Here is a 15,000-nt window from a genome sequence, read left to right as displayed (position 1 = left end):
TGTCAGCACGCGACGCTATAATTTCTTGTCTTGGTATATATAAGAATAGCACTTTCAGACTCAGAGTTTGTTTATTAATGTTTCACTTCCATCCTCTTGGTGGGATGGATGGGATGTGTGCGGTTTCGTTATGTGTGGTGTGTGTGATAATCACTCAGTGTGTGTGTGTGTGTGTGTGTGCGTGCGTGCGTGTGTGACTGTATGTGCGTATGACAGTGTGTGTGTGTGGGTGTGTGTGTGGGTGTGTGTGTGTGTGTGACTGACGGTGTGTGTTTGTGTGTGTGTGTGTGTGTGTGTGTGTGTGTGTGTGTGTGTGCCTGCGCACGTATTTGAGTTTATGAAAGTGTGCATGCACGTCTCTGTAAACACATTTGTGTGTTATCTAAAGAGACAAGTGTGTGATGGGCATGTGTGTCTCTGTGTGTGTGTGAGTGTGTGTGTGTGTGTGTGTGTGTGTGTGTGTGTGTGTGTGTGTGTGTGCGTGCATGCGTGTGTGTGCGCGCATGTGTGTGTGTGTGTTTGTGTGTGTGTGTGTCTCTCTGTGTGTGTGTGAGAGAGAGTTTGCATGTAGATGGAAACATCCACACATCCCCTGGCCTCCAGGCTATGGCTGCTAAATCCTCTGTGAGAGCTCCCGTGTGTAATCCAAACATTTAGAGCTAATTTAAGCATGCAGGCAGGAAACAGCATCCTTTAGGAAACAACAGCTCTCTCTCTCTCTCTCTCTCTCTTCATCCTTCACTGTGTGTGTGTGTGTGTGTGTGTGTGTCTGTGTGTGTGTGTGTGTGGGTGCGTGTGCTCGCGCTCGCATTTCTGTCGTCACTGGAGGGAAAATGAAAGCACTCAATCACTCACCTGTCAGAGTACTTTAGATTCTGCCCCCCAACACACAACCATTCGCGCTCCCAAACACAGACACACACATGCAATTGCACACATTTGTGCATGCGCAAACACACACACACACACACACACACACACACACACACACACACACACACACACACACACACACACACACACACACACACACACACACACACACACACACACACACACACACACAGTCACACACACACACACACACACACACACACACGCCCTGAGGATTTGACAGGAGCGGCTCTTTATTGACTCCCTGATGGAGAAGACAGCAGATCCATTTAATAGAAGCAGCAGAACACAAACACAGAAACCAAACAGGACACAACATGTGCACTCTGCTCACCTCCACTGTAACCATATCCTCTCACACAACAGACATGACAGTCACGTTAGAATAGGGTCTGTTATTAGCAAATGGTCTACATTTCTATAGCAACCTTTATCCAAAGCGTTTCACCCTGTGTGTGTGCGTTACATTCAAGCCATTCACAAACTGACAGCCACCACCGTGCTCATCGGGAGCAGTTCGGGAGTTCAGTGTCTTACTCAAGGACACTTGAATACAGGAGGAACCAGGGATTGTACCTTTCAGTTCGCAGATGGCCGCTCTACTTTACCTCCCACTGTCGCCCCATATCGTGCGTTGAATTTAGGTTGGCAATCATGGTCTTCTTGCCACTGTGAAAATATCAGATGTACAGTACAAGTTCACGACCCAACGCATTGTGGGCTTGTAGATTGGCTATCTTCGCCAAATATTCGCCTATTTGTACTGAATGTTTACGGTTCACCTATGGCAGGGCTTGACATTATTAGCCTGGGTTCCAGCCTGATTCGTTGCGTTCCACGGATCTAAAAATGTCACTGCGCTACTCAGTCTGGACAGAGCCTGTTTGACTCGCATTTCATAACGTCACCTGTTACGTAGCCACGTTGTTGCTGACACGTCATCAGCCAGTGCTTCTCACTGTTGACAAAAATAGTGCCATTCGAGACTTGAGAGTAAAAACCTACTGTAAAAAGTAAACGATTCAGTAGTACACTGTCAGATTAGTAGTAGTACAAAAAAATGACTGTGGGGTGAGTTTAGTGAATGATAAGGGGACGTTGCAGGACAACAGCAGTAGCTGTGTGGGGTGAGTTTAGTGAATGATAAGGGGACGTTGCAGGACAACAGCAGTAGCTGCACAGTGCGCATTGATACAACGTCAAACTGGTGTTTTTCCTCAACCCGCGCCCCACAGACCAATCAGAAGCCACGGTTCCATTTCAACCGTCATAATGTCCCGCCTACCTGTGGAGAATAGGAGTCTCTCCAGACTGAGTAACTCAGTGACAGATCCGCGGAACGCAGCGAATCAGGCTGGAACCTAGGCTATGACATTAACAGTTTGACTGTTTTTTACGATTAACCCGCATTTTAATCAACCCCCCTTCACTGCCGAGATTGTTGTATTACCTTTAGAGCATACGCTGAATTATTTGGGCTTTTAATCCGCGAAAATCCATCAAAAAAAGCTCCCGTGGTTTGTTATGATCTGTGTGTAGCATCCACCATCTTGGTGCACCCGGAAGACGCACACAAGATTGGTTTCAATGAGGCGTTGCAACCAATGCATTTCCATTGGCCTCAATTTCCCAGAAGCCCTAGCAGCCCACAGCATGTGACGATTTCCGGTTTCGTCATCACAGCGAAGCCATCCAGTCTCATACTCCGCGACGAAGACGGATTTTCTTTTGATTCATTACATTACGGCGGATTAAACACATAAAACAAAAGGCGGGTATGTCCGATACGGCAGCGACATTAACCTGGAGTAATCCATTCGCGGCACGGAAACTGTTAAGGCTTGTCCTGTTGTCCGGAACAAGTGCATTACATCTTTACTTGTCCATCGGACAAGTGGTTTCACTTTTTCTGTGACGCTCCTAGCAGCCAACAATATTGTCTGGAATTATTGTCTGGCTTTCCTAATAATATCCTCTTCAATATTGTTAAAAAAAAGAGCCCTAGAATGTCTGTGATCTTACATACATTTCATGTAATCTAAATACAGTTCTGCCGTGTGTTAATTTAAATATCGCCACTTTTTCACAAGGAAAAGCTGGACTGAAAATATGAGAATTTCCTTTGGGAACATCGATGTTTGGGAAGCACAAATGTATGGGGCACATCACACCACCACCTATTTTGTGTGCCCAATAGATTTGTGCTTCCTAAAGGAAGTTTTTATGTTCAGTCCTTCACTCTGCAGGCCCCTTACCACCGGAGAGAATGTTGTCTACGTGCAGCTTTCAAATGAATATGAAACTAGTCCTCAAAACGACTCCTGGCAAGTCTTAGGAGTTAATTATTTGGTGCATGAGTGGCTGCACACGCAGTGCTACAAGTTTAAATGCCGACAAGGTCCGTCTGCTAACCGTGCGCGGATAAGACCGATTGTGTGTGCTCGTGCTCCGGACAAGTGACTTATGGGCCCGGACAAGTTTGCCTCAAAGAGTTAATGTCAAGCCCTGCCTATATGGCATGGCCAGGATGGGGACGCTAGCCTTCTTCATGTGGTTAAATGAACAGAACACTCCAGATTTTTTACTGTGCACTCCACAGCAGGATGTTCTTTTTCAGCAGAGGCAGGCTGTCATATTACAAGTCCAGTCCGTGTTAGGCGTGTTCAGCTGGCCTTGGCCCCAGCCCTCCCTAGTCACTTGTATGTACTAAGAGGCCAGTTAGCCAGGATGCTGGCAGGGGGCTGCGGGGGAAAGAGGTGTGACAGCTGCATCAATGGTGGCTCCTCTGACCTTCAAACATCATCTGGATGGATCATCGAGGTTGTAACGATGACACACCCGACCAGAATGACGTGTGTGCTAGGCCTGCATGTGCTGCTTGTCTCCTACCACCTCCACAATCTGTGGATGGGATGATCTGTGAGTTTACTTGACCGACGACAGGGCCAGTGAGCAGTTATCCTGCACGTCTCAGTGATGTATATGTTTTGCTATCTAGTATCTACTACTAATAAAAATACAGTATACAGTATACACAGTGTACACACACACACACACACACACACACACACACACACACACACACACACACACACACACACACACACACACACACACACACGTGAATGTGTGCACACAGTCACAGACAGCAGAGCATGGTATTTCAAAGGGTTCCTCACACACAGTGGATTGCACTAATGTCCCAAGCTCCTCGCCAGTCTCAAAGCGCTTTACTGTGTGTGGTGTAACCCATTCCCTTGAGATGGGACATTGCTCCATCAAGTCACGGAAGAAACCATTTAGTGGAATCTGACAAACACTCATGCACGCACACGAGCGCACGCACACACACACACACACACACACACACACACACACACACACACACACACACACACACACACACACACACACACACACGTTTGAGAAAATGCTGGTGAGGATTTGAATTGCACTTAGACAAATGTTCCACAGACAGGTTCTTTATATCCTCATCCCCAACACACCGTCCACCCCCCTCACCCCATTCGCTTCTTTGCCCTGAATACACGTACACACACAGAGGTACTCGCGCACAGATTCCATTTTGTCAGCTTTCAGCTCCAGATCATGTAACGATAAAAGATGCTGCCCTGCAGTTAAACACTGCCAGTAAATCATAGAGCAAAGAAAAGCTGGGAGAAGCACTTATTTTTAAGCAGAACGCAAGACCGCACTGGTGGTGGTGGTGGTGGGGGGGGGGGGGGGGGGGGGGGGGCTGTACTGTGAGAGATAGGGTATAGCAGAGAGAGAGAGAGGGGGAGAGAGAGAGGGAAAAAAAGAGAGCGTCTTTGTGTGCTGTGTACTGGCATTGTGCATGATGAAGAGATGAATCACTGCTATTTAGGGATTGGTTTCCTGCAACTGATTGTGTGACGACTCAATGGCGGACAGACTGTCAAGACTTGCCTGTTTTTGTTCTGGGGGCTTCAGGAAAATGTCTGCAGCCAAGTCTCACAAGTGTACTCCCACAAGGCCCTGCCGCGCCAGAGAGCACAGGGATGAACACAACACCTCACTGGGCTGGAGCTGCTCTGCTCTCTGCTCTCACCTCATAACAAAGTGGATCCTTACTGGGGTCCAATCTCAATATCAACTAACTTCTTTCTTTCTTTTCAAGGTACCTTTTCAAGGTACCTCTGGCAGCTTCATGGTGTATGTGCTAATTGTAATAGTCAACCAGGGTGTTTCAGAACTGGACAACGTTAAATTGTTGGACACGCTGCACACTCAAACAGGCTCTTTCTTTTTTTCTTTTTTTTCTTTTTCTTTAATTGCAAAACTAGACAGTACAACGTTGTACGATAAATAGCAGTGGTTCATTCCTTTGTAAAGTGCTTTAGTCAGAATTCATGTTTACAAAGTAACAGAACAGAATGACTATTATGGGAAACAGAATAGAGCTTGTCACTCAAAATAAGCAGGAATGCTATTATATTATATCCTTCTATTTACTTTTGAGTTACTCCCTTCAAATCAGAACATCCTTTCTTGTATTCAGAAATCAGATGAGGTTCCCAAGCCATCTCACTCACTGTAGGCACCAACCATCACCCATCTTTAATCACAACATGGATTACTAACCATGGTTCATGTGAGTGATCAATTTCACACAGGATGTGTAATACCTCATCTATGAACGGCACGTTTAGAGAAGAGACTATCATTCCCCCGGATTACAAACAGATTGTGTTAGTGTACAAATGTAGGCTAAGTGTAATTCTCTCATTTTTCATTCAATTGGCTCTAAATGTTTTCATTAATCATATTTTGATGACATCAGATATGAATTATAGGCTAAATTAGCAACGTAAGTATAGCCCTTAGCCTGAAAATGTACGTACACAATCCTTCATTGAAGTGGAACTGTTCAATAATGATATGTAGGCTGTGGCTGTCAAGGTAAAAAAGAAATAGCCGCCCTAGATAAATAACAATTAAAAACAGATCTTGACTCTCTTTTCCTCCCTTATAAGATACCGGTATAGGCTTCCACAGCCTATTAGTAGACTCATGCTGAAAAGTAATTAAAGAAACCCTTAATTTTTTTTTTCTTTCTTTTTTTAAGATATTTTTTTGGCTTTTGGCCTTTATTGATAGGGAACAGTAGACAGGTAGGAAAGGGGGAAAGATGGAAGTGACACGCGGCAAAAGCCGTCGGGCTCGGGTGTCGAACCCGCAGCACGCTGTCCGGCTAGCTCAGCAGCCTATAGGTGCCCAGCCGTCCGGGCCCATGCAACGATTCATTGCATGCCCTTTGACCTCCAAACCTCCCACACACCCAAAAAAAAAGAAAGAAAAAAAGAACATAGGCTACTAGGTGTGTTGCATGAGGACATTGTTGAACTTAATAGCCATAGCAACATAAGCTGGTAGGTTACAAATATCAAACCAGTTCCACACATTAAGAACCTCTTGCACCATGACGATTACCATCATTTTCAGCAGTTAGCTGGAGAGAAATGACCTTTTCATAGTAATCATAGAAATAGGAATCATAATATAATGTATTCTTGGTTACTAAGAAGAAGATGACTACTATTCCTTATAATCTACTGCTGTCCTATACAGATTGGATATGCACAAAGTATATATACTGTATATGTTAGTGTTTGAATCACAGCTACAGTATATATGGGAAATGATGTAACAAGATCACAATAAGACAAGGTTAATATATGGCCTTACTCTCAGTCAGGTAAATGATAGCGGACAGCGTTTGCCTTCTTATCCAGCGTAATTCACCCGTCTCTTCGCTGGAAAATGATTTTCTGTGTCGAAGCCGTATGAGCAAAGATCCTTTAATCATCCACTAATAACAAGCCTTTATGAAAACGCTGAAGTCGATGAATTCACCCTACTCTGGCTCTCTGTTACATTAACGCTATGAGTAATCAGTGCCTTGGTGTGTGTGCACTGTCTGTCTGTCTGTGTGCGTGCGTGCGTGCGTGCGTGCGTGCGTGCGTGCGTGCGTGTGCTTGTGCTATACTATAGCAGCTATAGTAGACCACTATGGTTTGATCAGGGTCATTATCATGAACACTGTTGGTGTGGATGACATCTGTCTGTGCTTGGTGCTAAATTGAGCATTGAGCTGTAATGGCTGATATACTTTGCACTACATGCTTTACACTTAAAGGATCATACTACTACCAGTGTGACGCCCTGAGGGCGAGAAGTGACCTCACCCTAAAGGGTGAGGTCGCGGAAACAACAGAGCTTCTTAATATGGCACAGTTGAGAAGCAGGAGTTAAACTATTAATCTGGTGTCAGTGAGGTCAGATGTAGAGTTGCTGCCCGGCTCCATATATGCAGATCTAGTATATATATATATATGTCAAACCATGTATGGCTATCCAGGGTTTGATGAGGTCAGTCTTGTGATCTTCATATATGGAGGTCCAGTTGATGATAGTCAGCTCCACATATAGAGATCCATGTGTTACACGTTACAGTGTTTACAGTGTCACTCGCATCGCGGCAACCACACTGGTTATCATGAGACTGTCAAAAATATGGCCATATATTGACATTCCCATATATGGGCTTAATGATGACTCAGACATCAGGGATCTCCATATATTGGCATAACAGGGATTGTATTAGTGCATCATCTGGGAATGCCTATATATTTTGAGGGGCCCTATATACAGGTTTAATGTTTGTCTTTAGTTTGTTTTGTAAAATTGACAATGAAGGGAAAATGTGCTACACAGTCAAACACACAGCCGTGCACACTGCTGCTCAACAGCCTCCTCTGCTCTGACTCCCTTGCAGTGCTCTACTTCTACTTCTCTCTGTTCCTCGCCTCCTAACTTGGGAATAGTTTGCGCGTCACAATGTTGCTTCCTTGACTGATTTGGATTGAAAACAAAAATGTTCGTTTCACATTGAATGATTAGTGATTTTCCATGAGCATCTGTTTTAAAACAATAACAATTACCAGTTTTCCTAATTAGGATTGAATTCACTCAAGCATAATTTACATTATCGGAAGTTCAAAGATTTCTGTCAAATAAGGTAAACAGACAAGGTCATTATGTCATCATGCGTATTGTGTAGTCACTAGTCACAAGCCCATTCTGAACCAGAAAAACCCTGGTAGTGGTAATGGCAAAGAAAATTACATTGCAGATGCAAAAATATACAACTAATGAACATGTTAAGCGAATAATTCAAAATGACAAAAAACAAATCATGGCCTCAGACGCCCCCTAGGTTTTTTCTATGCCCGTAATGTTCTCACCTTTTAACCTAACCTTCTTACCTGTTTGCATCCCTGATTTACATTTTCTCCATACTCATAAACACATTTCCAAACAATACCATTGTGGTGTTTATAAGTCATGTAAAGTTGCCCGAACGGCCAAGGCTCCAAGAACAGTCAGGAATGGTAGTTAAGGGCGTTTATTCTCCCCAAACTCCTCCACCAAAAGTCCAGTCGTACAGAATTGTTCAGTGCAATAATAAATTATATCAATAGCAAACTGTAATACTGGCAACGAAATAAAGGACAAAAAGATAAATAAATACTTAGGAAACACTCCTTAACAAAACCCAAACAGGATGAGAGCTCTCTTCAGGCTGTACCCTGATCACACAAGGCCCTGTAGCTCTCCCTCAGGGATGTTATTTGTGTCAATGCCCACATCCAACTAACTTCTCTGTCCCTGCAGCCTCCCTTAAATAGGAGTGGATCCTACCACTGGGCACAGACTCAATTAGCACCATTTCTTCTCAATAAATACTTTCAATATAAATACTTCCATAAATAACACCTTGAATACAAGTAACCTAAACATTCTAAATAATGTGTTACAATTAAACAAGTATAAAACAGAATGAACACTCAATGACAATTACTCAAAGCATCAAGAGAAACACCCCTCTCCTGCATAGCACTTGGCCCCTTCCTCATCAAGGGAAATGCCACCAGCAGTGCAGGAGAGACAACTAACCAATCAGTGATTACAATTTCAATAAAGGTTAAAACAATAGTCCTTGCCTGTTATAGGAAACAGTTTCATGTGTATATATATATATATATATATATAGGGCACGGGTTGCTCCGTGACAAGTCACATACAAATTTTATCCATAAATCAATCCTTTCACCAGGGACTATTTTCAGCTAGACTTTCCAAATCAGTTCATAATGCAACAATGTTTAGCTTCGCCAGACTGAGAGGCAGAGATGGTGTTTTCACCCGTGTCCATGTGTGTGTCTGTGTTAATCCCTAACCACACCAGAGGGTCGCCGTGTATGCAACTCCTTGCAACAAAACAAACCACACCAATGCAACTCCTTGCAACATGCCATTGGGAATAATGGTTACAAGGAGTTGCATGTTGCATGGTGACCCTCTGGTGTGGTTAGGGCTTTAGGTTGCATTTTGCGGTGCTACAGTCCTGAAAATTGAATGCCTCCCTCCAATGTCCTTTAAAGACAGAACTACCTTGACATCTGTGTCATAAATCAATGAGCAGGTGACTGGTGAGGTGTGCTGACTCTTAAAATGGAAACTGGACATGGACCATGTTCTGTTGGTTCTGATGAGAGATCCCAGCGATCCTGTCACACCAAAGTGGACACTGAACAGGCTGGACAGCAGTGCTCACACAACCAAACATGAATCAAATGTGCTTTGATATATTGTATCTTAAACATCCCAGACCCAGTCACTAACGCGTTTGTCGAGATTGTTTTAATTGATGGACTGATCAAAAGAACTGCTGCAGGCTTGATCTAATCAAAAGTGAAATATTAGTGAAGGAGAACTACAACTGCACATCCCAAGAATTTTACACCTCTAGTCCACTAAAAGAGAATGCTGTCCATTCCAACAAGAATACAAGGTCAAAATACTGAATCTACTAAGAACACATTTACATGCTTGTTTTAAAACCAAACGTTTCAAAATGTAACAATGTAGTAGGTGCTAATAGTAGGCGCTCCGTAGCCTCACTATAGTCTTTCTTTTCCTGCTTAATATGCAGTATATTTCATACTGTCATACAGGTTAATAACTCCACTCCAAAGCACTTATAATAAACGAAAAAACCTCTGGTAAATGGCAATTCATTCATAGTGCCACAGAACACGTCAGTGTTCTGAAACTAAGCCATATCCCATCCACCAGGGCTTGTGTTGTTGGTTAATACATGAGGTATGGAGGTTTTACCCTTTCTTGCAATAGGTGGTGTTTATGAATGGTCACTAAAGAGATTTCAGAGGTGTTTGTACCTACTTGAAGTTGGTACAGCCAATGGCCCAGGTTTCCCAAACGCATATGGTGTAAGACGTCTTGTAGTGCTGCACATGCTCAGATGCTCCTCTAGGCCACACACAGAAGCCTGTCAACATAGACATTCCGTGCATAGATGTGCCACGCAATGGTAGGCCTCAGGCCTCAGGCCTGGTATGGTAGACCTCAGACCTCAGGCCTGAGGCCTGGTATGGTAGACCTCAGACCTCAGGCCTGAGGCCTGGTATGTTAGGCCTGAGGCCTAACATATAGGAAGGCCTCAGTCTCTGCAGGTACATTTTCAGACCATACTGAAATGAATGGAATTTCCTTGAAAATGTACACTGTGAGTCGTAGTCACTAGTCAGTGCCCTAAACATTGCCAGGCACCGGTATGGGCCTTTAAGTCTGATTTGTAAAGCGATGCCAAGACAAGAATGTTCTTGGTTTATTTGGCTGTCAATTGTTTTGAATTGCTAAAGAAAGATAAGGAAAATGTATTCTGCTTGTTTGTTCACAGAATCTCCCAAAAAACATGCTATTTTAAAATCATGGAGGGGAAAAAAAGAGAAAAAAAAGTCAAGCATTTTTTTAAGAGCCAACCGTGTCTCTCTGCTGACAAGGCATCCGCCAGCGTTCATTCTGTTGCCGTTGACCAGATGGACATGTTTACTGTCAACAGAACCTTGTTAGCTGGCTCCCCGCACATGTGCTATAACACTCCGTGTTGGTTTAGACAAAATGTGTGCCTGTTTGTGTGTGTGTGTGTGTGTGTGTGTGTGTGTGTGTGTGTGTGTGTGTGTGTGTGTGTGTGTGTGTGTGTGTGTGTGCGTGTGTGCGTGCGTGCGTGCATGTGTGTGTGTGGGGGGGTGTTTCTCTTAACATGTGCCCATGTGTTTGTGAATGTGTGTGGGTGGGTGTCCATGTGTCTCTGGCTCGCTGTGTAGGCCTATATGGTGTGTGCGTACGCGCGTGTGGCTGGGCCTCGTTTCCATGCGACATCGTTAGCGGTGTTCCAGTCTGTAGTGAGAGGAAATAGTGGCATGATAGTCGCTGTGTCGCATGTCATATAAGCTATGGCTGTGGTGTGCTGCTCAGCTCAGATGTGTGGCTTTGAGGAGACAAGAGGACCTCACAGACAATGTATGAGAGTTGGGCGTGAGAACGCTGCAGAGGCTTGGTTCTTTGCAAGAACTGTCTTGTGTGTTTGGGGAAAATATCCTCACACCAAAAAGCTCCAGTGTCTGGATCTATTTCGAACAAACAGGTTTTTCAAGAAAGGGCCCAGGGAGAAAGATACAGTATTTGTGTGTGTGTGTGTGTGTGTGTGTGTGTGTGTGTGTGTGTGTGTGTGTGTGTGTGTGTGTGTGTGTGACTCTGTGTGTGTGTGTGTGTGTGTGTGTGTGTGTGTGTGTGTGTGTGTGTGTGCACGCGCTTGAGCGTGAGCGCTTGTGTGCGTGCTCGGCCGCAGCTGTGTTTCCGACGTCACACTGGTTTTTGTTTGATGTGTCAGTTGACCATAAATGAGCGCTGAGACTGTTGCTTTGATATCAGGGTAGTTTTGGGGCTTCGTCCCCTCAGGGCCCCAAACAGGGACACATTCATCACCGTTGCTATTATGCATAAATGCAACCATGTTCTGATCACGTCACTCCATAGCTGCCTGGAAAGCTCAATTTATATTCACATGGCAAAGTATGTGTATGCGTAGTATGTGATGAATAAAATGACAATGCATTTAATGTTCTTTTGCCTTTTCTTTGTTTTTCAGGGCTTACAGCAGTTATGTCAAAGAGCTGAAGACGTCTTTCAACAGTGAGTACACCACCGCTTGTTCTGATAATTTGAAAGCATTCATGTATCTGTGCTCGAAAACACTTGCACCTTTTAAGTTTTCATCGTATGGCATAAAACTTGCAGAATCCTTGAATTCCGGGGCCTAATTTGATTTTCATTTCTTCATTTGTTCAGCGCAAGAGGGATTTCTCCCCCTGCTCTCCTCCAATTACATTTAACAAGAACCCCTTGAAAAGCAGTTGTTTTGATTACATTACAAATTTGGGGTTTCATTCAGTGAATCGAGCAATTAATTACATTTCTGGAATTCTAATCGGAATATTTGTCTGAAGCCAACGTGCCTAATAAACGTTATTATATAACCGTGGATGTAAATGGTTGTTAACTGTGCCCTACAACAGTGCTAACGGGTTAGTCCTTGTTTATGTGCGTGTTTGCAGCTTTGATCGCTCTCACTCTCCTCCTCTCCTATGTTTCGGTCTCTCTCCCTTCCTGTCTCCCTCCTTCCCTTTTTTTCTCTCTCTCTCTGTCTCTCTCTGTCTCCATGTGAGTACTCAGTTTTGTCAGGGGTGCGGCTGCGTCCTGAAGGCTTCACCCACACACACGCACACACACACACACACACACACACACACACACACACACACACACACACACACACACACACACACGCACACACGCACACGCACACACACACAGACACACCAAGGTGGCAGCTTGTTGTTCCACAATAAGACAATGACTTGCACTTTTCTTCCTCCCTGGTCTCTGTATCCTTGGGGCTGTGACTTTGTGTCACTGGATCTAGTACTGGGATCCTTTCATAAGCAGGTTTCTAGAGTCTCTTTGGCACTCGGGGAAAATATTCCCCCTCGGTTGTTGAGTATTGTTGACTTACTGATCTGATCTGCGCCAGTCATCTCTTTACCAATGCAGTGCACAGTAAAATGTAAATAGTGTTCATTTAACCCTGAGTGCATACAAATGGAACCCAATGGACCCGTAACATATTACATATTACATTTTGTGTGTGTGAACGGGGGAAATGCTATTATGCTTCACTGTGGCGGGGCTATAGGATGTATCCTTGTGTCATTGTTGATAAGAACTGATGATCCCTTTCTTTGGGGAATCAGTTTTTCTATACTGTGAACGCTGCAGCGAACGCCGTCCACATCGCTGGCTGTTCCCCGACATGTGTCCGCCTGGCTCTTCCTGCAGCAGCCGATATAGAGAACAAGCGGAACACAAGCAAACATGGAACTCGTCCAAACAGCTATGGTGTAATTAGCCGACATTTGTTGCTCTGAAGACGAGAGAAGGAGAAGGGAGAGAGAGCTGCTCAACTCAAATACCCAAAGGGATATGCAAATGCTGAGAGAGAGAGAGAGAGAGAGAGAGAGAGGGAGGGGGGAGTATAATAGTACATAGACATAATTATATTGTGTGTGCAAACGTGTTGTGTGTGTGTGCAAGGTTGTTTATATGTGTGTTACTTATAAACCCAATGAACCTTTTTGCGATAATTCCTCTCTCATGTGATTTGCCACTATACTAGAAGACATGAACCATTGATTCCCAGAAAATACTTTATAAATAATGAAGTCATTAGGCTAAAGGGGACAAACAAGGACATTTTATCTCCCCCGTATAACATTCATCAGCTATTTCACTTAGTGTGCCTTTTAAGAGACATGCTAAATAAGTATTACAGCGATCATACACGGCATTAGTTATGATATGAACATATAGCACAGTGGCCCCACATGTGCGCCAACGGCACTCTGCTGCTACAGAATGGTTTGTGTGTTTGCCGATCTACAAGCTCACTAATGCGTCACAATGTGGCGTGTTGTGAGCTTGTACATCTGCTCTCTTTTTTCTTGCACGCAACTCAAGCCTTTGAATCAGGCTTTTGTGTTTGTAGTGTGCAATGTGTGTGCACGTGGGCGCACACACATTGCACATGCATGTACTGTATGTACATCACAGGGAGTGCTGCCTGTAACGCATGCGGGCTATAGCTGTACTTAAGCCAAGGTGCTGTGTGAGGAAGGATGCAGCAGTGCTTTGCACGGCTCCCATCTGTTTGATCCAGGCTTGAAATGCAATGCCTTTTAATGACAAAATACTGAGTGACTGGATGGTGGTGTGCAGGGGAGGAAGCTGTGTGTGTGTGTGTGTGTGTGTGTGTGTGTGTGTGTGTGTGTGTGTGTGTGTGTGTCTGTGTGTGTGTGTGTGTGTACAAGGGAGAGACAGAGAGAGAGAGAGGAGGCATAAAAGGGAGAGGGGGAAGGAGAGAGAAAAACATCTCGAAGGTCAGGAGCAGCGGGCGGCCGTAGGGGAGAGACACGTGAGACGGAGATAGTCTTGCGTCAGCCCCACAGCAGTCATCTATGTGTGTGTGTGTGTGTGTGTGTGTGTGTGTGTGTGTGTGTGTGTGTGTGTGTGTGTGTGTGTGTGTGTGTGTGTGTGTGTGTGTGTGTGTGTATGTGTGCATGTGTGCGTGTGTGTGTGCGTGTGTGCGTGTGTGTGTGTGTGTGTGTGTGTGTGTGTGTGTGTGTGTACACTCCTGTGGGGCCAGCATTTCCATCCCTCTCCCACTGTGTGTTACAGCAGGGCAGCATGCAAGTGTTTCTATTCCGAGTGCCTAGATGTGCTAGAAGATAGATGGATGGGATACGCAGATATATTGATAGATAGACAGACCGACAGATAGATAGATAGATAGATAGATAGATAGATAGATAGATAGATAGATAGATAGATAGATAGATAGATAGATAGATAGATAGATAGATAGATAGATAGATAGATAGATAGATAGATAGATAAACGATAGATAAACGGCAAAAAAATAAACTGTTTTAGCTGAACACTCAACCACAGCATTTGGCATTAATTGAACAGAGGTCTATACTCACTCACCGAGCTACATGTAATATTTTACAAGACTCCTGTCATGGTGGAGGGGGAAATTACACCCTGTAGCTGTAGGGGGAGGAATCTGTGTCTGGGCGCCTG

At 44.3% G+C, this 15,000-nt stretch overlaps 1 protein-coding gene across 1 annotated transcript in view; it reads left to right on the top strand.

Moving 5' to 3' along the window:
• Nucleotides 1-15,000, top strand: part of LOC310854836 (bromodomain adjacent to zinc finger domain protein 2B-like) — a gene marked incomplete at its 3' end in the record, with an annotated part of 100,132 nt that overhangs the window by 7,408 nt on the left and 77,724 nt on the right. Inside the window, exon 2 of the mRNA XM_083759545.1 lies at nucleotides 11,951-11,994. The remainder of the gene's footprint in view (nucleotides 1-11,950; nucleotides 11,995-15,000) is intronic.

Source organism: Protomyctophum parallelum, assembly GCF_964188405.1.
Source record: "Protomyctophum parallelum genome assembly, chromosome: 2".
NCBI classification, from domain to species: domain Eukaryota; kingdom Metazoa; phylum Chordata; class Actinopteri; order Myctophiformes; family Myctophidae; genus Protomyctophum; species Protomyctophum parallelum.
This window is presented reverse-complemented; position numbering and strand designations above follow the sequence as displayed.